The sequence below is a fragment of the Hylobates moloch genome, unplaced genomic scaffold, assembly GCF_009828535.3.
Source record: "Hylobates moloch isolate HMO894 unplaced genomic scaffold, HMol_V3 SCAFFOLD_11, whole genome shotgun sequence".
In the NCBI taxonomy this organism is placed as follows: Eukaryota; Metazoa; Chordata; class Mammalia; order Primates; family Hylobatidae; genus Hylobates; species Hylobates moloch.
In genome coordinates, this window is record NW_026652286.1 from 92,372,301 (window position 1) to 92,394,005 (window position 21,705).

Genomic DNA, 21,705 nt, shown 5'->3' on the forward strand with positions numbered 1-21,705 from the left:
CTCTAAGACGCTAAGAAGCATTGGGGGAACCCTGGATGCACCCAAGCAGGGACTGGATGGGGGAGGCTTGAGCATTCGCTCTTTTCTCCTACATGGGTTGGAGGCCACTCTGCCTCATTGCCGTCCTCTACATTTGCATGACTACTGTCCTGTGAAAAATCTCCACTTGTGAGCCAGCACAAGTATGACTCAGCGTGTCTCTTTAATTCCCTTCGGGCACGACCATCAGAGTCAGTTTACAATAACCAGACACTTGGCTTTACAATCACTCCTCATTGTTGACCCAAAACAGCATCCCACAGCTTGATCATTGCCCATGTGCCAGACTTCTCTCGGAATGACTCTTATTAAAAAAAAAAAAAAAAAAAAAAAAAAAAATCACATCTGGTGCATTTAGTGGCCTATAGCACATGCCTTTGAGAATTCATCAAGGCAGAAAGTATTTGTTATTCGAGGATGGGTTTGATTTTTGGCAATGATGTTGAGGCTCTCTGAGTCAAGTCTGGAGGATTACGCAGCAGGGAGAGCTCTTCGCTTAGACCACTGCACCAGACCGCCCTCCTCAGTCTCAGTCCTCAGCTACCACTTCCCTTCTATAGCTCCCCCAGTCGCCATGGCAGATGTGGCCAGACACCTCACTCTCTTGCCATCCACGCAGGGTTTCTCTGCCACCAGGGCCATGCCCGCCTCTTCCTTGTCTCAGGTGCATTTTGCATGGTTCTTCAGAGGTTCCCTAACAGGATGGAGCCTCAATGACCCACAGTGATGACCAGCTCAGTTAAGAAAACTTAGCTTGGCCTTTCTGCTTCCCTGTTTTATGCTTCCCAATCCCCCTTGGGATTCTAGGGAACCACTGCTTTTCCCTGGAATCTCTTTCCAAAATAAGCTACTTGAACCAAAGGCTCTTTATGTGGGGGAACCCAGGCGAGGACAGCTGCCCTGCTGAATTTTTTGTAAGACTTTCAACAGAGCTTAAGGACGGAGTTGGGGGGAGTCTATTGAGATACTAGGTCATAGGAGTTCATAGTGTCCCAAGGCATCATATATATGGGCCATCTCTTTTGCTCTCTCTCTCCCCAGTTTTAAAAAACAGTTTTTTTGAGATATAACTCACCTACCATATAATTCCCATTTAAAGTGTGCAATTTGGCCAGGCATATGGCTCATGCCTGTAATCCCAGCACTTTGGGAGGCGGAAGTGGGAGGATTGCTTGAGTCCAGAAGTTCAAGACCAGCCTGGGGAATACAGTGAGACCCCATCTCTATAAAAAAAAAAAAAAAAAAAAACAAAGTGTGCAATTCAGTGGTTTTTAGTATATTTACAGAGTTGTGCACCCATCACCACATCAATTTTAGAACATATTTATCACCCCTAAAAGAAACACAGTACTCATTAACAGTCCCTCTCCATTTCTCCCACAACCTCGTCCCTCTAGGCAACCAGTGATCTACTTTTTGTTTGCCTATTGTGGACACTTCACTTAAGTGGAATATGTATAATATGTGGCTTTTTGTGTCTAGCTTGTTTGCTCAGCCTAATGTTTTCGTTATGAAGGAATGAAGGAAACTCAGCATAAGGTTAATCCATATTGTGGCATGTATCAGTACTTCATTCCTTTTAGACAGGGTCTTGCTCTGTTGCCCAGGCTGGAGTGCAGTGGCACGATCATGGCTCACTATAGCCTCGAACTCCTAGGCTAAAGTGCTCCTGAGTAGCTGGGACTATAGGCATGTGCCACAATACATGGCTAACTAAAACAAAACAAAACAAAACAAAACATTTTTTTGTAGAGGCAAGGTCTTGCTATGTTGCCCAGGCTGGTCTCAAACTCCTGGGCTCAACTAGTCCTCCTGCCTTGCCCTCCCAAAGTGCAGGGATTACAGGTGTGACTTCATTCATTTTTATGGCTGAATAATAATCCATTGTATGGATATACCACATTTTATTTATCCATCAATCAGCTGATGGACATCCCAGTTTTGTCCACCTTTTGGCTATTAAGAGTAATGCGGCTATAAATATTTGTGTACAAATTTCTTTCTGTGCAGATGTATGTTTTGGTTTCTCTTTGTTATATGCCTAGGAGTGGAACTGCTGATTCATTTTCCTCCTCTTTTAATTTTTTTTTTTTTTTGAGACGGAGTCTCGCTCTGTTGCCCAGGCTGGAGTGCAGTGGCGCAATCTCGGCTCACTGCAAGCTCCGTCTCCCGGGTTCACGCCATTCTCCTGCCTCAGCCTCTCCGAGTAGCTGGGACTACAGGCGCTCGCCACCACGCCCGGCTAATTTTTTGTATTTTTAGTAGAGACGGGGTTTCACCGTGGTCTCGATCTCCTGACCTCGTGATCCGCCCGCCTTGGCCTCCCAAAGTGCTGGGATTACAAGCGTGAGCCACCGCGCCCGGCAATTTTTAATTTTACTATTAGGTTAGACAATACATTCCCATGCTATCTCACAATTTAAAAGGTACAAACAAAGAATTTCTATTCTCTCCTGAATCACAAGCAATATTTCCCACTTTAAATGTATTTTTGGAGATATCTCTAGCATATATAAACAATTATGAATATTTGTTCTTCCTTTTTCTATCACAAATAGTGATACAATATACACTGTTCAGTACCTTACTTGATTTGTTTAACATTAGATCTTAGAGCTTGCTCCATGTCATTACAAAAGAAGCTGTTCATTTTTGTATCTATGTAGCATTCCCTTGAATGGAGAGAAATAGCTTTATTTAATTTAAATTATTTATTTAACCAGTCCCTAATTAAAAGGCATTAGGTTGTTTCCAATCTTTTGTTATTACAAACAATAATGCAATGAAAAACCTTAAACAAATATTATTTCCCACATGTGTGAGCTCATCATAGGATATATTTCTAGAAGTAGAAGAACCTGTATCAAAAGGTGTGTGAACTTGGCTGGGTGTGGTGGCTCATGTCTGTAATCCCAGCACTTTGGGAGGCCAAGGTGGGACGATCGTTTGAACTCAGGAGTTCAAGATCAGCCTGGTCAACATGGCAAGATCCCATCTCTATTAAAAAAAGAGAAAGAAAGAAAGGTATGTGAACTTTAAATCTTGACCCATATGCCAATTGCCTTCCATAGAGGTTACACCAATTTACAGCCCATCAGCAATGTGTGACCTGTTTGCAAATACCCTCACCACTTTGATGGGTAGAAAATGATATCTCCATGTCATTTTAATGTGAAATTATGAGTGAGTTACAGCATCTTTTATTTCCTTTTTGTAAAATGCCCGCTCATATCTTTTGCCTGCTTTTTCAATCAATATGATCATTTTCTTGATGATTTGGGAGTATCTTATTTATCAGAGAAATTAACCCTTTGTTTATAATATGAGTATCTAAAACTTCTCCCAAAGGGTCGAGTCTTTTGCTTTTGTGTACTATTGTTCATGAATACCCAGTATCCCTCCCTGAAAAGGCATTACATTCCCTGCCCTTGTGAACCAAGGTGTAGCTGTGTGACTTGTCCTGGTCAATTAAATGCAAGCAGAAGCACGTGTGACACTTTGGGCTGAAGCTTGAAGTGCTGGTGCTTTGCTCACCCTCTTTCTCTGTGACATGGGAATTGGCATCAGCAGATGGTGGCTGTGCCTTCAACTTGGGAGCCTAAAGTGAAAGTGACAATACTGACAACATGGGAGTGGAGGCCTCAGCCAATCCACAAAACGATATGTACTGTGGGCCAGAAATAACCACTTGTTGCTCTATACCCTTCAGATTTTGGCTTTTTTTCTTGTTGCAGTATAACCAGCCTATCCAGACTGATTTTTGCCACAAAGACTTTTGAAAAAAATTTTATTTTGATGAGGTTAAAATGATTAATCCTTTATTTTATGACTTCAGGGTTTGTGCCAAAAGATCTTCCTCAATCATGCAATGAAAAACCTTAAATATTACTTCCCTGCCAGGCATGGTGGCTCACGCCTGTAATCCTAGCACTTTGCGGTGGGGCGAGGCAGGTGGATCACCTGAAGTCAGGAGTTCGAGACAAGCCTGGCCAATGTTGTGAAACCACGTCTCTACTAAAAATACAAAAAAATTAGTCAAGTGTGGTGGTGGACGCCTGTAATCCCAGCTACTCAGGAGGCTGAGGCAGGAGAATTGCTTGAACCTGGGAGGCGGAGGTTGTAGTGAGCCGAGATCGCACCACTGCACTCCACCCTGAGCAACAAGAGCGAAACGAAACTCCGTCTCGAAACAAACAAACAACAAACAAACAAAAACCCCCAAAACAAATATTATTTCCTGCATCTGGATTATTATTTTAAAAATCCTCCCATGGTTTGTTGAAAATGCATTATTTAGCTTCCAATTTGAAATGCCATCAGGTGCCATTCCTCTGACTGTCATTGTTTCGTAGTTCAAGAAGTGGAGCTTGGGGCAGCAGCTATTCTTGCCTGGGTCCACCACCATAACCCCAGTGTCCAAGACTGTGGCTGCTGCTGAAAACAACTTGACTGCAGATGTGTATTACAATCAGGAGCTTCTCCTGTCACACAGAAGCCTAGCGTTGGGCATTTCAGGGCCAGTAGGGCAGCTCCAGGGGCTTCTTATGTGCTTCTGTTTTACCCACCTTAACACGTGGCTTTCCCAGACCTCATGGTCCAAGATGTCTGCTGGAGCTCCAGCCATCAAGCCTGAGTTTCAGGCAGGAAGTAGGAGAAGGCAGGTGAGGCCAAAGGGACTATGCCAATTGTTCATCTCCCTTTTAAGGAACTTTCTTGGATGTCTCACCTACAGTTTTCTGTTTATACCTCATTGCCTAGAACTTAGTCATAGGGCCACACCTTGTATCAAAGGGGCAAGACATGTAGAGTTTATGGTGTTGATGTGATGGAATGCTGGAGGTTGCTGATGAGATAGGGTGATAGATAAGTGCTCTGATAGTCTCAGAACTTTGGGGGCAGGGCCTTCTAAAAAACAGAGCTCCCTGGTAGCAAATCTCAGCAGAAGGCACCACAGCCCTCCCTATCCCCTCCTTGCCTTCTGGCCATCTCAGGCCATATCCAGCTTTTGGGGACTCCCCACAAGAGGCTGCACCTGTGAGTGGGAGCTGACAGCTGGGAGGGAGCCCAGCCCCTACTCTGGGAGTCAGAAGCCCTCTTGGTCTTTGGCCAGTTCACCCTTGGCTGGCACTGACTAACTCTGGCTTGAATCTCTGAGCCTTAGGCAACAACAGTAGCTTCCCAGGGCTGCTGTGCTAACAGAGAGAAGTTGCATCTAGGAAAGCCTTAGGAGGTTGCAGCTGTTGACTTTGGGAGAATAAGGGAAGACTGCCTGGGAGTTCCTGCTACCACCAGCAGGGGTGGCCTGGGTGCTGTCAGAGAGGCCCGGAGGAGGAGAATTGTGTGGTGCTCTGTTGCTCCCACCTTTCCCACTGCTTCCTGATCCTCCTTCAGGATTTTTCACCTGTCCACACACCCAAAATCACCAGCACTCCCCAGCATCCTCACCCCAACTTCTCCGGCTCAAGCGATCCTCCTACCTCAGTCCCCCGAGTAGCTGGGACCACGGGTGCATGCCACCACACCTGGCTAATCTATTTATTTTTTGTACAGATAGGGTCTTGCTATGTTGACTAGGCTGGTCTCAAACTCTTGGCCTCAAGCAATCCTTCCACCTCAGCCTCCCAAAATGCTATTACAGGCATGAGCCACCATGCCCGGCCACATTTGTTTCTTGTTCTCATGAAATTCCCATGCCTCTCTGGGACAGCTCTCCCTGGCAATCCAGACAGCTTAGATCTGATAAAGCCTCCACCTCAACACTTGCCTCAAAGAGTGAAGAGAGAATGAGGGCCTCATATCTACTCTTCTATGCTTCGGTCTGTAGGTAACACTTAGACCTATAGCCTGCTGGCCAGAGCAAGGTGCACAGCTCTGTGACCTGCAGGCCCTGGGAAATGCAGGGAACACACAGACTGAGTATCTGCAGTCAAGCCTCTGTTACTAGCAGTAACAAATGTAGTAGCTGTGTCTGCTAAAAGCCTGTAGGACCATGCTACCAGTTCATCTCCAAGTTCCTGCCTAGTCCTCTATAACTATGATCTGGCCTGGCTGATGCCTCCCAGCCCATTACCCCCAACTCTCTTCAAATGCATCTTGCAAAGTCCTTCCTCCCAGCCCTATTCATGCTCTTCTTCTGCTTTATGAACTGTCACCACTTCTTTCCTCTTTCCTAAATTCTTCAGGGCCCAAATCAAGTTCAATCTCTTCCTCAAAGCCTCCTTTTGGCTTATCCCTTAGTGCTATCCCTTCTTTGAGCTCCTCCAGGGCTGATTTTTAAGCTTCTCAGTCAGCCCTGAGCATATACTCCTTCTGTATGTCCTCTCTAGTGTAGGGGAAGGAAAATAATTTTGTCTTCAACCTTCATAGGTTCTTCGTTAGCATGGACCCCTGTAACAGAGGACAGATTAACAAGAGAAAATAAAGTTTATTCACCTGTATATTTCATATATACATGGGAGACACCCAGAGAATGAGTAGTTCTCAAAGAGGCAGCTTTGAATTCCAGCTTATAAGCATCTTCAACAAAGAATAGTCAGTTTTGTTTGTTTTTGAGACACGGTCTTGCTCTGTCTCCCAGGCTGGATTGCAGTGGCGCAATCTCGGTTCACTGCAATCTCCACCTCCCGGGTTAAAGTGAATCTCCTGCCTCAGCCTCCCGAGTAGCTGGGACTACAGGTGCCTGCCACCACGCCCGGCTAGCTTTTGTATTTTTAGTAGAGACAGGATTTCACCATGTTGGGTCTCCAACCCCTGACCTCATGATCCGCCCACCTCAGCCTCCCAAAGTGCTGGGATTATAGGTGTGAGCCACCGCTCCTGACCAGAACAGTCAGTTTTTATGGTCAGGTGCAGTGGCTCACGCCTATAATCCCAGCACTTTGGGAAGCCAAGGCGGGTGGATCACTTGAGGTCAAGAGTTCGAGACCAGCCTAGCCAACATGGTGAAACCCCGTCTCTACGAAAAATACAAAAACTAGCTGGGCCTGGTGGCATGTGCCTGTAGTCCCAGCTATTGGGGAGGCCAAGGCAGGAGAATCACTTCAACCCGGAAGGTGGAGGTTGCAGTGAGCAGAGATTGTGCCACTGCACTCCAGGCTGGGTGACAGAGTGAGACTCTGTCTCAAAAAAAAAAAAAAAAAATGGACTTTGACTCTCCAGGGGCAATAACTTGTGGGTAGGCAAATAACTGGCAGATAAAGGTTAGTTAGTAAAGCATGTTAATATAGATGCCTGTGGTACCATCTTCAGGCTGGTAAGGGTCTAAAGTTGTCCTCCTTGGTTAGCTTGCATTCTCCTAGGTAGAAGAGGGAGTGGGCTATCTTTTGTCTTTGTAAATCGATGTCCTGCTTTTGGGCACATAGAAGCAGAGTAGAGAGCTTTCCTGCATCTGCTTCTAAATTGCCTTCAGCCCAACAATCCATCTTTTGGGGTGGCTTTCTGGTCTCCCCTACTAAACTATAACCTTTGGAGGTCAAGGGTTATATCTTTCTCTTCTTTGCCCTCTCAGTGCCCTACTCTGTAGGGCTCCTAATGACTTTAATTCCCAAATGGTTACTGGGCACCTATTAAATAGCAAACACCATGCTAAGCACTAGGGATGCAAAGAACAGTAAAATAGGACCTGGGAAAGAAATAGGATTTATATGCACCTGCTATGTATCATCAAATGACTAAGAAAGAAAGACAGCTCTGGAGTCTGCCTGGGGTTGAATCCCATCTCTGGTGTTAAATTAACTACAAGACCTTGGGCAAGTTACTTAACTTCTTTAGCCTGAGTTTTCTCATCTTCAAAAATAGTAATGATCATTACCTACTGTATTAGCTCCCTAGGGCTGTCGTAAAAAATCACAAACTGGGTGGCTTAAAACAACAGAAATTTATTCTCTCAAAGCTCTGGAACCCAGAGTCCAAAATCAAACTGTCAGCAAGGCCATGCTCCCTGGGAAGGCTCTGGGGAAGAACTCCCTCCTTGCCTCTTCCTAGTTCTGGCGGCTCCTGGCAGCCCTAGGTGTTCAGTGGCTTGTAGCTGCATCATTCCAAGCTCTGCTTCCACCTTTACAAGACATCCCCTCTTATGCTCTCTGTGTCTCTCTGTGTCTTCTCCTCTTCTAAGAAAGACATTAGTCACTAGATTTTTTGTTGTTGTTGTTGTTTGAGACGGAGTTTTACTCTTGTTGCCTAGGGTGGAGTGCAATGGTGCTAACTTGGCTCACTATAACCTCTGCCTCTCGGGTTCAAGTGATTCTCCTGCTTCAGCCTCCCGAGTAGCTGGGATTATAGGCGCCTGCCACTAGGCCTGGCTCTTTTTTTTGTATTTTTAGTAGAGACAGGGTTTCACCATGTTGGTCAGGCTGGTCTCGAACTCCTGACCTCAGGTGATCAGCCCACCTTGACCTCCCAAAGTGTTGGGATTACAGGCGCGAGCCACCATGGTGGGCCCCAGTCACTGGGTTTAGGGCTCACCCTAATCCAGTGTGACTTCATCTGAACTAATTACATCTGCAAAACGCTATTTCCAAATAAGGTCACACTGTGAGGTTCTGGGTTGACAAGAATTTTTGGAAGACACTTATTCAACCCACAGCACCTATTTTATCAGGTCATTTTGAGGATTAAATGAGATGATCCTGTGAAGCATTTGGCACAATGGCTGGCACATAGTAAAATGCATTGAATGTTAGTCATTTTTAGGACAGTAAATTAATCGGCATTATTTTTATTTGTGAACGTCAGAAACCCAATTCAGTCCTCGTGAGGCTGGATCTGGGTGCTCAAATGAGGCTATGGAGGGCCTTTCCTTCTTCGTCGCCCAGCTTTCTTCATTGTCTTTATCCTTAGGCACACTCTCCTAGAGAGGTGGCAAGAAAATCTCTCAGCAGATCTAGGGCTCCATTTGACCAGCTCATCATGCTTGGTGGAAAAGGATCACCTCTTTCTCAATAGTTTCAGCCAAAGTTCCAGGGCTGAATCTCATGGAACCAATCTGGAATATGAGCCTATCCCAGAGCCAATCTCTGTGGCCAGGGGGATGCAATATCCTGAACTAGGGGGTAGGGTGGAGGGTGAACCACCTGAGCTGCAAGTGAGGGACAAGTCTGCAAAAACACAAATATAGACTGTGACAATGTTGTGTGCCAGCTCTTAGTATGGTCTTTGGCACAGTGCAGAAGTTCAGTAAATGTTTGTTGAATAATCGTATGAATAATGCAAGAAAACATGTTAGGCACCAAGTAAAATGCTCATGTTGGCGGAGCACAGTGGCTCACCTCTGTAATCCATGCACTTTGGGAGGCTGAGGCAGGTGGATCACTTGAGGCTAGGAGTTCAAGACCAGCCTAGCCAACATAGTGAAACCCCATCTCTACTAAAAATACAAAAATTAGCTGGGCATAGCGGCGTGCGCCTGTAGTCCCAGCTACTCAGGAGGCTGAGGTGGGAGAATTGCTTGAATCTGGGAGGCGGAGTCTACAATGAGCCGAGATTGTGCCACTGCACTCCAGCCTGTCGACAGAGTGAGACTCTGTCTCAAAACAAAACAAAACAAACAAACAAAACTCACGTTTTCTCATTACTTCCCACTGCAAAGAAGATATTCCATTTTGCAGGTGTGGAAATTGAGGCTGACTGAGTTTAAGTGATCTGAGATGACAGAACAAAAAGCAGTGGAGCTAGGATTCAAAGCCAGGTGGGTTTCATTGCAGTGCCTGTGTTATTTCTATTACACCATGCTGCCTTTGTCCACCAGACTCATAGCCAGAGAAGAAAGTTTGAACACACACCACTGTTAGGTGCGAAAACAAAATGAGTTTGTTGATGAAGATACTGATGTAGAGGAGGTAGTGGAGGAGAAAGAGAGGATAAACCTAAAGAAGATGTTGTAGGGAATTCACCCTGAGAAATTCAGATCCGCCTCTGGGACCGGAGAAGGAGGACATTCCAGGAGCTCCGAAAGAGCCCAGTAAGTGGGTGAATCAGGTGACCTAATCCACCAAAACAGCTGCTGTGTCTCCAAGAGGGAGGGGGACATCAAGTCTGTGAGGGTCACCCATGCGTCAATAGTTCATCAATTATTGATGGCTTTTCTTTTTGATTGCTATGTAGTATTCCATTGTGTAAATATGCCATGATTCTATTTTTTGAGATGGGATCTCATTCTGTTGCCCAGGCTGGAATGCAGTGGCCTGAACTCCTGGGCTCAAGCGATCCTCCTGCCTCAGCCTCCCAAGTAACTGCGACTATACAGGAAATATGCCATAATTATTTTCTCCATTCTGTTGTTGATGATATGTCGGTTGTTTCTAGTTCTTTGCTATTAGGAATAAGCCACTATGAACACTCTCCTGTCTGTCTAGAGCTCTCTAAGCCTGGAGGCAGGGGGTTGGACAAGGTGATCCCCCGAGGCCTCTCTCAGCATTCTCTGAAGGATTTAGCCACGGGTCTCTGGCCCCAGCTCCTGCCAGCATCACTGTTTGCTCACGAAAACGTTTCATGCGATTAGCCAAGTAATGACATCTTAAAACTGTAGAGCTAATATATTACGTAATAAAACACAAGAGCAAATCTCTTTGACACATACTGGTGATTTACTCCACCAGCCATAAAGATAATTACATTTCAGGTTGATATATAAAAGGCGGCAGGCAGAGCTTATGAAGAATTAGCATAGCTTTGTGTTGGACCTCTCCATTCATGGGGACCAGTTCATCATTCCTTCTGCAGTTAGCCAGCAAACATTGACTCAGCTGGGCTTTCCCGGTGACTGGTCACCGCTGCCACTGGAAGGCCCTGTTGGCAGCATGGAAAGGGCAGGTGGAGAGGGCCAGGTTTGAGGTGTAAGGCATTCATTCCTACAGGCAGCTCTGTGACATTGAAGCTGTCTTCACGGGGTTAACAAGAATTCTGAACAGAAATATGGTTATGATTAAGCATTAATCAGGCTGCTCTTTGACCAGCTTCCTTGTAACCAACAGTCATGGTAGAACTAGATAGATACTGGCCGTTTACATCCTCATGGTTCCTGTGGATAGAATTTCTGATGGTAGAACCACAAGACTTTTGTTGAAGCTAGATAGGATCTCTGACATTAGAATCACAAGGCTCTCATTTAAAAATTGCTTACAATGTCTTTCAGATCCCCAATTCCAGTAAAACAGCTTATGCTAACCAGTTCGAAGACCCCCACAGAAGAACAGAATCAATATGAGAATACAGTTTCTTCAGCTCCCTGTCTTATGGCTCTCTTTGACCAATCAACTATCTCCACACTTTGGCACACTCAAAACCCTTAAAAACACTATCCCCAAACTCCTCAGGGAGTTGGATTTGAGGTTTCCTCCTGTCTCCTTGTTTGGTGGCCCTACAATTAAACCTCTTTCTCTGCCGCAACCTGGTGTCTTGGGCATATTTAAAATTGCCTTTGCAAAGATTATGACAGTGAGAGAAGTCTAGCAAGGCTGACTCCATCTTTCTTCCAGCCCCCCAGGCTGGCTGTCCTCACTCATTCCTGGGCATAGGCCAAGCTAACCATGGGAGGAATTTAGTTTACAGTTTAACTTTGAAGAAAGGATGATAATAGTTGCTCTCTAAAACTGATCCCCTCCTCGTTAGGGGGCTGAAACTGCCTTTGTAAGACTAATGGAAGGCCACAAGATTAGGAATATAGGAGGGGCCTGAATTCTGCTTAAATGTAGGGCAGGGCCTGGCGCAGTGGCTCATGCCTGTAATCCCAGCACTTTGGGAGGTTGAGGCAGCAGGTTACGAGGTAAGGAGTTTGAGACCAGCCTGGCCAGCATGAAACCCTGTCTGTACTAAAAATACAAAAAAAAAAAAACTAGCCAGGCATGGTGTCTCATGCCTGTAGTCCCAGCTACCTGGGAGGCTGAGGCAGGAGAATCACTTGAACCTGGGAGGCGGAGGTTGCAGTGAGCTGAGATTGCACCACTGTACTCCAGCCTGGGCGACAGAGTGGGACTCCGTCTCAAAAAAAAAAAAAAAAAAAAAAAAAGTAGGGCATAGTTTCCATCATCTCTTATTGCTAAGGAGTTGTTGTGGCTAGAGGTCACAAGTTTTGTGACTTCCCCATTGCTCCTACAGATAACACCACTACCGATCCCAGAATCTAAGATTAGTCTTCTGAGATGTTTCTCAGAAACATCTGAGCCCACCTGGACTTAATGCATTCTGGCAACCAACTGAGCCCACCTGGACTTAATGACTCATGACTCAACCAGTCCTGTGCCCTCACCCCAACCAGAGGCAGACACAGTGGATGAGGACAGTTTCCCACTACGATTGCATCCCTGACCAATCAGCAGCACCCATTCTTTAGTTCCCTGCCCACCAAACTATCCTTGAAAAATTCTAACCTCCAAGCCTTCAAGGAGATTGATTTCAGTGATCTCCAGTTCTCCCACGTGGCTGGCCTATCATTAATTAAATTCTTTACTATAATACCACAGTATCAGTGCATGGGTTTTGTCTGTGCAGCAGGCAGAAAGAGCCCACCGGGCAATTACATGCTGACTTGCTGAATGCATCAGGTAATGGATCTATTGCAGTTATAACACTGTAGAAAAAGCATCTGGCCTGGGAGACAGGATGCCTTGTCTCTGGGCCTGATTTGCCACCACCAGCCTTAAGCAACTCACCACCTCTCTTGGAGTCAACATGCACGCTGGGAGCAAGAGGCTCCCAACTCCTTGCTGATCACCCAGGAGAGGTTTACAGTAAATGCTCTGAACTTCCAGGACCAATTTTCCAAGGCAGAAGTCAGGTCTCTCAGTCTGACAAGTTGTTTCTTCTTCTTCCTTCTTCCCTTCTCCTTCTCCTTCTCCTTCTCCTCCTCCTCCTTCTTCCTCCTTCTCCTCTTCTTTCCCTTCTTCTTCCTCCTCCTCTTCCTCTTCTTTCCTTCTCTTCTTTCTTCCTCTTCCTTCTCCTTCTTCATCTCCTTCTCCTTCTCCTTCTTCTTTTTTAAATCAGGCAGGCTCCCAAGCCCAAGTAGGCACAGAGAGGTTACTGGCACATTTCTAAGGATGAAAGGACAAGGAATTTGCAACTGAGCTGTACTGGTGTCATTGACCTCAAGGATTCTCTTCCCCATTGTTGCCCTGAAGGAAAAAACTGAGGCAAAATTAATATAAGAAGAGAGTTTGTTTGCACCAAGTTCGAAGACTGCAATCAGGGAGCATAGATTTAAGTTGCCCTGAACATAAGCTTAATTAGCAGCAGTTACAAGTGGGTTTTCAAAAGAGAAGAAGAGGCAGTTCACAGGTTGTCTACCAAGAATGTACACTAAGATAAGCTGGGCAACAGAGTGAGACCCCTGTCTCTCCAAAAAAAAAAAAAGGCCGGCCACATTGTCTCACACCTGTAATCCCAGCACTGTGAGAGGCTGAGGCTGGTGGATTGCTTGAGCCTAGGAGAGCAAGGCCAGCCTGGGCAACATGTCAAAACACTGTCTCCACTAAAAATACAAAAAATTAGCCAGGCGCGGTAGCACACGCCTGTAATCTCAGCTACTGGGGAGGCTGAGGCACGAGAATTGCTTGAACCTGGGAGGCAGAGGTTTCAATGAGCCAAGATCATGCCTCTGTGCTGCAGCCTGGGTGACAGAGTGAGACTGGGTCTTAAAAAAAAAAATTACCAGCGTATGGTAGTACCTGACTGTAGTCCCAGCTACTCCAGAGGCTGAGGCAGGAGGATTGCTTGAGTAGAGGAGGCTGAGGCTTCAGTAAGCAATGATCATGCTACTACCCTCCAGCCTGGACAACAGAGTGAGACCCTGTCTCTAAAAAACAAGTAATAATAATAATAACAACAACATAAGCTATTCATTCGTCATTTGCTATTCTTTGTATCACAAATTTAGGAACCTGAAGATAATGGGTGAGGCAGCTAGTCAGGAACAGGATCCCTTTGAACAATTGCTCCTGGGCCTGGGTGGAGTATGAGGAGGGATGTGTATGACTGAATTCCCAAACTCCTGTCTCTCAGGGACTGATCAATTTTGCAGGGCTTAGACCGCTCTGAGCTATTTTTCTTTTCTCACTATGTTCTCTACTGCCCCACAGCATGAGGCAAGGGCTCAGAGGGAGTTCCGGGAGAAAAGAATTTGGAAAAATGCTCAGGCATCAATATACAAAGTCCTTGTTTAGAAATAGGAAAGTGAGGAAGACAGGAGCCCCTGGGTCATCCAGATTCTGTAGGGGAGGAAATATACCTTTTCCTTCCACCTTTCTTAGGTTCATTGGTTGGAACACCTGTAACAAAAGACAGATTAACAAGAGAAAAACAAACAAGTTTATTAACCTCTATACCTCATGTACACGTGGGAGATGCCCAGGGAAAAAGAAGTAAATCTCAAAGAGGTGGTTTAGAATTCAGGCTGAAATACCATCTTCAGCTGAAACCAAGAAAGAAGGATATGAGGGAGGCCAGTTACGGGGAGGTGACCAGGAAAAGCACAGTAAACCAGGGTAAGGTTTGCTATGCATCTTAAAGTCAGTGCTTATCCATTGATAAGTCTAGTGATTTGGAGACATCCTTCTCTTTGTGGTACAGAGAGGGAGACATCCTTACAAAGGGAGATTTCCTTTGTAAATGTAAATTTCCCATACAAAAGGGTAACATACACTGTTTTCAGTTTCTCCTGTGTCTGCAGATTCTCAGAATAATTAACTCAAAATAATCCTTATGCCAGAGAGACATATGTTAGGGTGGTATATTCTGGTCCCCTGCAGTCATATTTTGGTCTCCTACAATTCACAGAGAAAACTAGTGTCAGAGCCGAGACTAGAAGCCAGCAGGAGATGTATAGAGCCAAAGATATGTTGCTGCCATTCTAGGAGAAGGAGCCCAGAATCTAATGTGGTATCTGCTCCTTCTCTTACCTGGGCACAAACTGACATCTTTTTTTTTTTTTTTTTTTTTTGAGATGGAGTCTCGCTCTGTCGCCAGGCTGGAGTGCAGTGGTGTAATCTCAGCTCACTGCAACTTCCACCTCCCGGGTTCAAGCGATTCTCCTGCTTCAGCTTCCTGAGTAGCTGGGACTACAGGTGCATGCTACCACACCCAGCTAATTTTTGTATTTTTAGTAGATATGGTGTTTCACCATGTTGGCCAGGATGGTCTCGATCTCCTGACCTCGTGATCCACCCGCCTTGGTCTCCCAAAGTGCTGGGATTAGAGACATGAGCCACTGCGCCCAAACTGCAATCTTAAAGGAAACCCAGCCTCATGCTTCATCTTTTCTCATGTTTCCCCACCCCTCTTCTCTTGCTCAGGTGCTGGCAGCCTGTCTAGTGGAGGGTTGCTCTGGATGCAGCAAGGCTGGACAGGATGAATGCTAGAGAGCCAGGGCTTTTGATCTTAGACTTGGGGAGAGGTGGGACCTGGGAGGTGAGCTGCAGGTAACCCAGTTGCAGTAGCCATTAGCCAGCTGTGAGCCCTTGGGAACTGGGAGTCAGGACTCCTGGGATCTGCCTCCCTTCTCTCTCCTCCCTGGTCTTCTGAGGCCAACTCGTCTTTGGTTTTCCACTGGGAAATGTTTTCACCTCTCCAAACCTGGACAGAGCACCTCCTCCTGGCTGAGTGGGGATGTTCTCCAGCGAGCCTTGGGACCTTGGGGAGCAACACTGCACACATGGGGTTCATCAAAAAGCCATTTGCAGGCCGGGTGCGGTGGCTCACACCTGTAATCCCAGCACTTTGGGAAGCTGAGGCGAGTGGATCATCTGAGGTCAAGAGTTCAAGACCAGCCTGGCCAACATGATGAACCCCCATCTGTACTAAAAAAACAAAAATTAGCCGGGTGTGGTGGCATGCATCTGTAATCCCAGCTACTCAGGAGGCTGAGGCAGGAGAATGGCTTGAATCTAGGAGGCAGAGGTTGCAGTGAGCCAAGATTGCACCACTGCATTCCAGCCTGGGTGACAGTGTGAGCCTCTGTCTCAGGAAACAAAAAAAAAAATGCCATTTGTAAGGGTGAGAGTTGCATCCTCTGAGCCCCTAGCCCCTCCTCCTTGGCCTGAATGCAGGAATGGCAGGCTTGGGCACTAGTTGGATGGTTGGAGGAGGACTCCAACTCAGGAGAGCAGCACGCGGGGCCTAGAAGGCAGTATGCGAGCCACTTCTAGGTTCTGGAATGTGCAAACTCCGGCACGCACAAACCCTCAGCTTCCGGCCCAGCCTCCTGCTGAGTTATTGAGGCAGCTAATGGAAGAGGGAGGGCGCCTAGAAACCCCCAAGCCCCTCCTCCAGCCCATTGTGTCCTCCGAATCCCTCTCCCGCGGCTCGGCGCGGCGGAGCTCAGGGGCGCAGGCTCTTAGAGCTGCGGTGGGGCGGGGGCCGCGGGGCGTCCGTTTGTTCTCCGCGGAGGAGGCGACGCGCCGCCAACGACCGCAGCTCCACGTCCTGGCGCTCCTGGGAGCCGCCCCAGCGGGAGCCAGGGAGAAGATGAATCGCCTTGAGTGACACAGGACATGGCAGATTGGATGTTTAATTTGGGTATCTCTTTAGAACGCCCCCCACGCCCACCTCCTCTGCTCCCACTTAGCATCCAGCCGGCGAGAAAGCCCTGCTCCTCACAAATTGCCTTGTCGGCTCAGAGAAAAATGCCAGCGTGACTGATTGCTAGGTGGGTCCCTCCAAGTGCGCGGGAAGGAACCGGCACGACCGCACAATGCTGCTTCCTACAGAGACGCGGCGTCGTGCCAGAGCCGGAGATTTGAGTCAGACACCGGGAAGGACTGCCCGTGGAGGAGTGCCGCTCGTGGGGCTGGGGGTTTGTTTAGGGGTCTCTCGGGGCCAGAGGGAGGGCCAGGCGACCCTGGCTGGGGTCTGGCGGCTGTAGGGGGCCTGCGGGGCCCGGAGGAAGGGGCCGGCACCCGGTCCGCGAGAGGGGGGACGTACGGGGCGCGGAGAAGGAACGCAGCCCCCAGCAGACGGACAGCCTTCCCCAGACTGCTTGGAGCTCGGAGCCCGGCGCCGAAACGTGCAGATCACAACCTGTCAGTCGCGCTTTCCCGGCAGCCTCACCTGCCTCCAGATCTTTCCAAACAAGGAAAGGAGCTGCAAACATGGCAATCACCTTCCCGGCAGCGGCAGACAGCTGCCAGGGAGCAGCAGGCGACGAGCCAGCCCAGTCCGGGAGGCGGAGACGTGATCAGGCTGTGGCAGCTCCCCATACCCAGCTGGAGCTCGGGCGGACCGCCGCCCCGCCTCCCGCGGGGAGTGTGGTGGATGTCCAAGGTCACCCTCAGCTCGGCAGGGGTTCAGCACCGGAGCAGCCACCTGTTCAGGTGGCAGTTCTGGAAGGACCCCTCGGGGCTGGGGGAGGGTGGGACTAGGGCCGCGCCCTGGCTTTTGCTAACCATTTGTGTGAGTGAGGCAAGTGCCCTGGCCTTGGACTTTGACCGCACCGCACAGGGCCTGGGGTCTCTGCCATGCAGCTCTCTCATTCTGATTTTGGAGATCTCTTGGGAAGAGCTAAGGGTGGCTTTTAGGCCCTGAAGCTGGGTAGGGCCCAGAAACCACACTTTCTAGGCCGTGGAGTGGCCCTGATCCTCTCTTCATTGTCCAGATGATTGCTTGAAGCTAACTCAGTGGGGTGTTGAGGTGGCTAATCCAAGCTACTTGAGATGAAGAGATGTTGGAGGTCTGACCTGGGATAAGCCTGAGTGATCCGGGACTCAGGGCTCCCAAAAGGCTGGAATGAAGAACCTCCTTTGGAGGATTAATATAGGAGAATTTAAGGGGTCCTCACCTTCCTTCCCATCAGCCTGCTGGGTGTTACTGCCCATGCCAAGGACAGCCAGATGGGTGTGCCAGCTTCCCCTAGAGCTGACTGCCTTTTACTCCATGAACTGTTTGAGACTGCATGGGTTCCTCTGAGTTCTTGAAGGTATGGGGACAAACAGAAGGGAGGATGCTCTCAACATGAATATGGATAATTTGCCCCTAGTGAAGCTGCAGTGTGGGTAATTTACCTGTACAAATCAAGAGATGGATGTCTTTTCCATCTGGTCTCATTCAGATGTCTTCTCAAATCAGAAAATATCTACTCTTTAGCTCCCAGCCCAGGTGACACTTACTACTCCACCAAGCCCACCTTTCCAGCTTCCTCACATACAGCAGTGGATGAATCGCCCCCAACATGCCACACTGAACAGAGCCATCAAAGTGGCCCTAGGCCAGGGGAGGTCTCTGCCCCCTTCCCCAGCTCTGGGCTACCCTTGGGTCCTGCTCCTCAGGCCATTCCCCTGTCCCTGGCCCTGTGGGGAGGAGGCTGCCCTGGTCATGGCTGCCTGCCTGTCATTCTTGACTCACCACTATCTCCAGGTGTACCATTCCTGCTCTCTGCTCAGCTGCAATTGAAGGCTTTAACTTTGCACACTTTGGGATCACGGTTGTGTCACTGGAATAAATCAAGCAGGTCTCAACCACCCCCCCTGCCCCCCGGGAAAAAAAAGCCGGAGGGGCCCTAGGATGAGAAAGCTGGAGGAGCGGGCAGGAATCCACTTAAAAATATTCCTTAAGCTTAAAACATGCTGTAGGTGGGGAAAATATCATGATCAGATGGAAGTTAGGGTGGCAGAGAATGTCACCAAGTCATCTTGATCCATCGCAAGAAAGAGGCTGGGATCTGGGTGCTGAGGAAACCTTCACCAAGCTGTGTGAAGACTCAGCCTTTCCTCAGTATCCTAGCTAGCTCCCCCTTCCCGAGCCACACCTTCTCTACTCTCTAAAGGGGCTTAATATCCTCATGGTCTCTGCTTGCTCACCAAGTTTTCAGCAAAGTATCTCTAACAGTGATTTACACCTGCATTAGAAGATAAGTTCCCGGGTGACAGCTTATGTAAATGTTCAGGTCAACTTTTCAGAAGGTATTTGCTATGGTTTGAATGTGTCCTTCCCAAAAGCATGTGTTGGAGACATAATTGCTATTGTAACCATATTAAGAGGCGAGCCTCTTAATACGGTGGCTCATGCCTGTAATTCCAGCTATTTAGGAGGCTGAGGTGGGAAAATCGCTTGAGGCCAGGAGTTGGAGAACAGCCTGGGCAACATAATGAGACCCCATCTCCAAAAAGTAAAAACATAAAAAATTAGCTGGGTGTTTGTAGTATGGCTATTAGCTGGTAGTTGGTGCCAGCTACTCAGGAGGCAGAGACTGAGGTGGGAGGATGGCTTGAGCCTAGAAGTTAGAGGCTGCTATGAGTTATAATTGTGCCACAGTACCCCATCCTGGGCAACAGAGTGAGACCTCGTCTCTAAAAAAACAGAAAAAGAGGCCAGGCATGGTGGCTCACACCTGTAATCTCAGCACTTTGGGAGGGTGAGATGGGCTGATCATGAGGTCAGGAGTTCGAGACCAGCCTGGCCAACATGGTGAAACCCCATCCCTACTAAAAATACAAAAATTAGCTGGATGTGGTGGTGTGTGCCTGTAATCCCAGCTACTTGGAAGGCTGAGGCAGGAGAATCACTTGAAACTGGGAGGTGGAGGTTGTAGTGAGCTAAGATCATGCCATTGCACTCCAGCTTGGGCGACAGAGCAAGACTCTGTCTCAAAAAAGAAAGAAAGAAAGAAAAAAAAAGAGGCAGAATCTTTAAGAGGTGGTTAGGCCATGAGGGGTCTGCCCTCGTGAATGGATTAATGCCATTGGCCATTGTCTCAGGAATGGGTTCCTTATAAAAAGAGGAGGTTAGCCCTTCTCTCTGTCTTCACCCTCTTCCTCCCCTCTCTCTCTCTCCCCCACCTCTTCTCTCTGTCTCTCCCTCTCTCTCTCGCTCACCCATGTGATGCCTTCTGCCATGCTATGATGCAGCAAGGGCTTACCAGACACTGCCCCCTCAGTCTTGGACTTCCCAGCCTCCAGAACCATAAGCCAGTAAATTTCTATTCACTATAAATTACCCAGTCTGAGGTATTCTGTGGGAGCAGCACAAAACAGACACAGATGATATTCATATTTAAATAATGTAAGACTTTTTATATCTAACTCTGGGCTTTCTTCTCTGGTAAAAATAAGATCAATGTTGATAGCACTTGGTCTCAGAGCCCCTGACATTAGCACTAAGTTATAAGCACTTACTCTGCCATCAGATATGGTGGCCCTGCTGAGGCTCTGGCAGTAGGACGAGCCCAAAACAAAGCAAGTGGTCCCAGTGCCCTTCCCTGCTTCCACTTCCTGCTCCAGGTTGATGGGCTGGACACAAGGGTTAAGATTAGGGGATCTGGCCAGGAGCGGTGGCTCACACCTGTAATCCCAGCACTTTGGGAGGCTGAGATGGGCAGATCACTTGAGACCAGGAGTTCGAGACCAGCCTGGGCAACACAGTAAAACCCTGTCTCTACTTAAATTACAAAAATTAGCTGGGTATGGTGGTGCATGCCTGTAATCCCAGCTACTCAGGAGGCTGAGGCACAAGAATCACTTGAACTCGGGAGGCAGAGGTTGCAGTGAGCCAAGATTGTGCCATTGCACTCCAGCCTGGGTGACAGAATGAGACTCTGTCTCAAAAAAAACAAAACAAAGCAAACAAAAAAATTAGCCAGTGTGGTGGCACACACCTGTAATCCTAGCTACTCAGGAGGCTGAGGCAGGAGAATTTCTTGAACCCAAGAAGCAGAGGTTGCAGTGAGCAGAGATCACGCCACTGCACTCCAGCATGGGCCACAGAGCAAGACTCTGTCTCAAAAAAAAAAAAAAAAAAAGATTAGAGAGTCAGGCCCAGAGATTCCTGAGAGGAACTTTGTCAGTTCCCCCTTGTCAAGAAAGGACTGAGTAAGCCCATTCTTGGTCTTTTTCTGAATCAGCCTAAAAGTGGCCTCTCTTGGTTGGGGCAATTTTGGAGAGCAAATTCCAAGGGGTAGAAGCTTGGAAAGGGCTAGAAGGAAGGAAGGAGGGTATTGTTGCAGCCAATGCCGGCTGTTCCCCCTCCCAACCCAATGCTGTGGACTGCTGGCTAATGGGTGCACATGCTTTTTAGCCTCTAGCTCTTCTCTGCCATTCCCACCCCACAGCTGGAGTGTGCTTGGCAGAGGCACATAATTGGCTCTGTGCATTGGAGCCAGTGAGGGAAGAGCTACAGTGTGAGGTACAGAAGGGAGATGACAGGGAAAGAAGGAGCCTGCCCCTTTCTCTCTGCCTACCCACTGTGGTCCCCTCTGCCCTCAGGTGGGTCACAGAATGATGGAACGGAAAGCTCAAGAGATCTGCAGTCAGAAGACCTGAGACCTCTTCATTTGCTAGCTGTCACCTGATTTTGTTTAGCCTTATTTTTCCCATCTGTAAAACTGGGATATTGGTTAGGGTTACAGACAAACACAGGTTGGGAGGATGCTTTTTGGTGTGGGAAGGAACTTGATAGTCTGTAGAGGGATGTGCAGATGTGAGTTGTTATTCCTACTCCTGTCTTGCAGGAAGCGGGATGCCTGGCCAGACACCTCAGCATGCATATCACTCATCAAGCCACCCCCACCCCTGCACATACAGGTGCATGTTCCATGGTAAACCAAAACAACAGCCTCAAAAACAACCAACAAAAACTGAAGGTGTGGTGTTTATCCACGTGGGTTCCTCCCAATCCAACAAAAGTTAGACTTGGGCCTCTAGGACTCATTCCAGTGAGGACCCTCTGAGCACTCATGAAAGCTTTCATGGG

The 21,705-nt window shown here is 47.8% G+C and overlaps 1 pseudogene; it reads left to right on the top strand.

The window, feature by feature from the left end:
- LOC116476213 (hippocampus abundant transcript-like protein 1) overlaps positions 1–21,705 on the top strand; it is a 194,479-nt pseudogene that overhangs the window by 163,121 nt on the left and 9,653 nt on the right.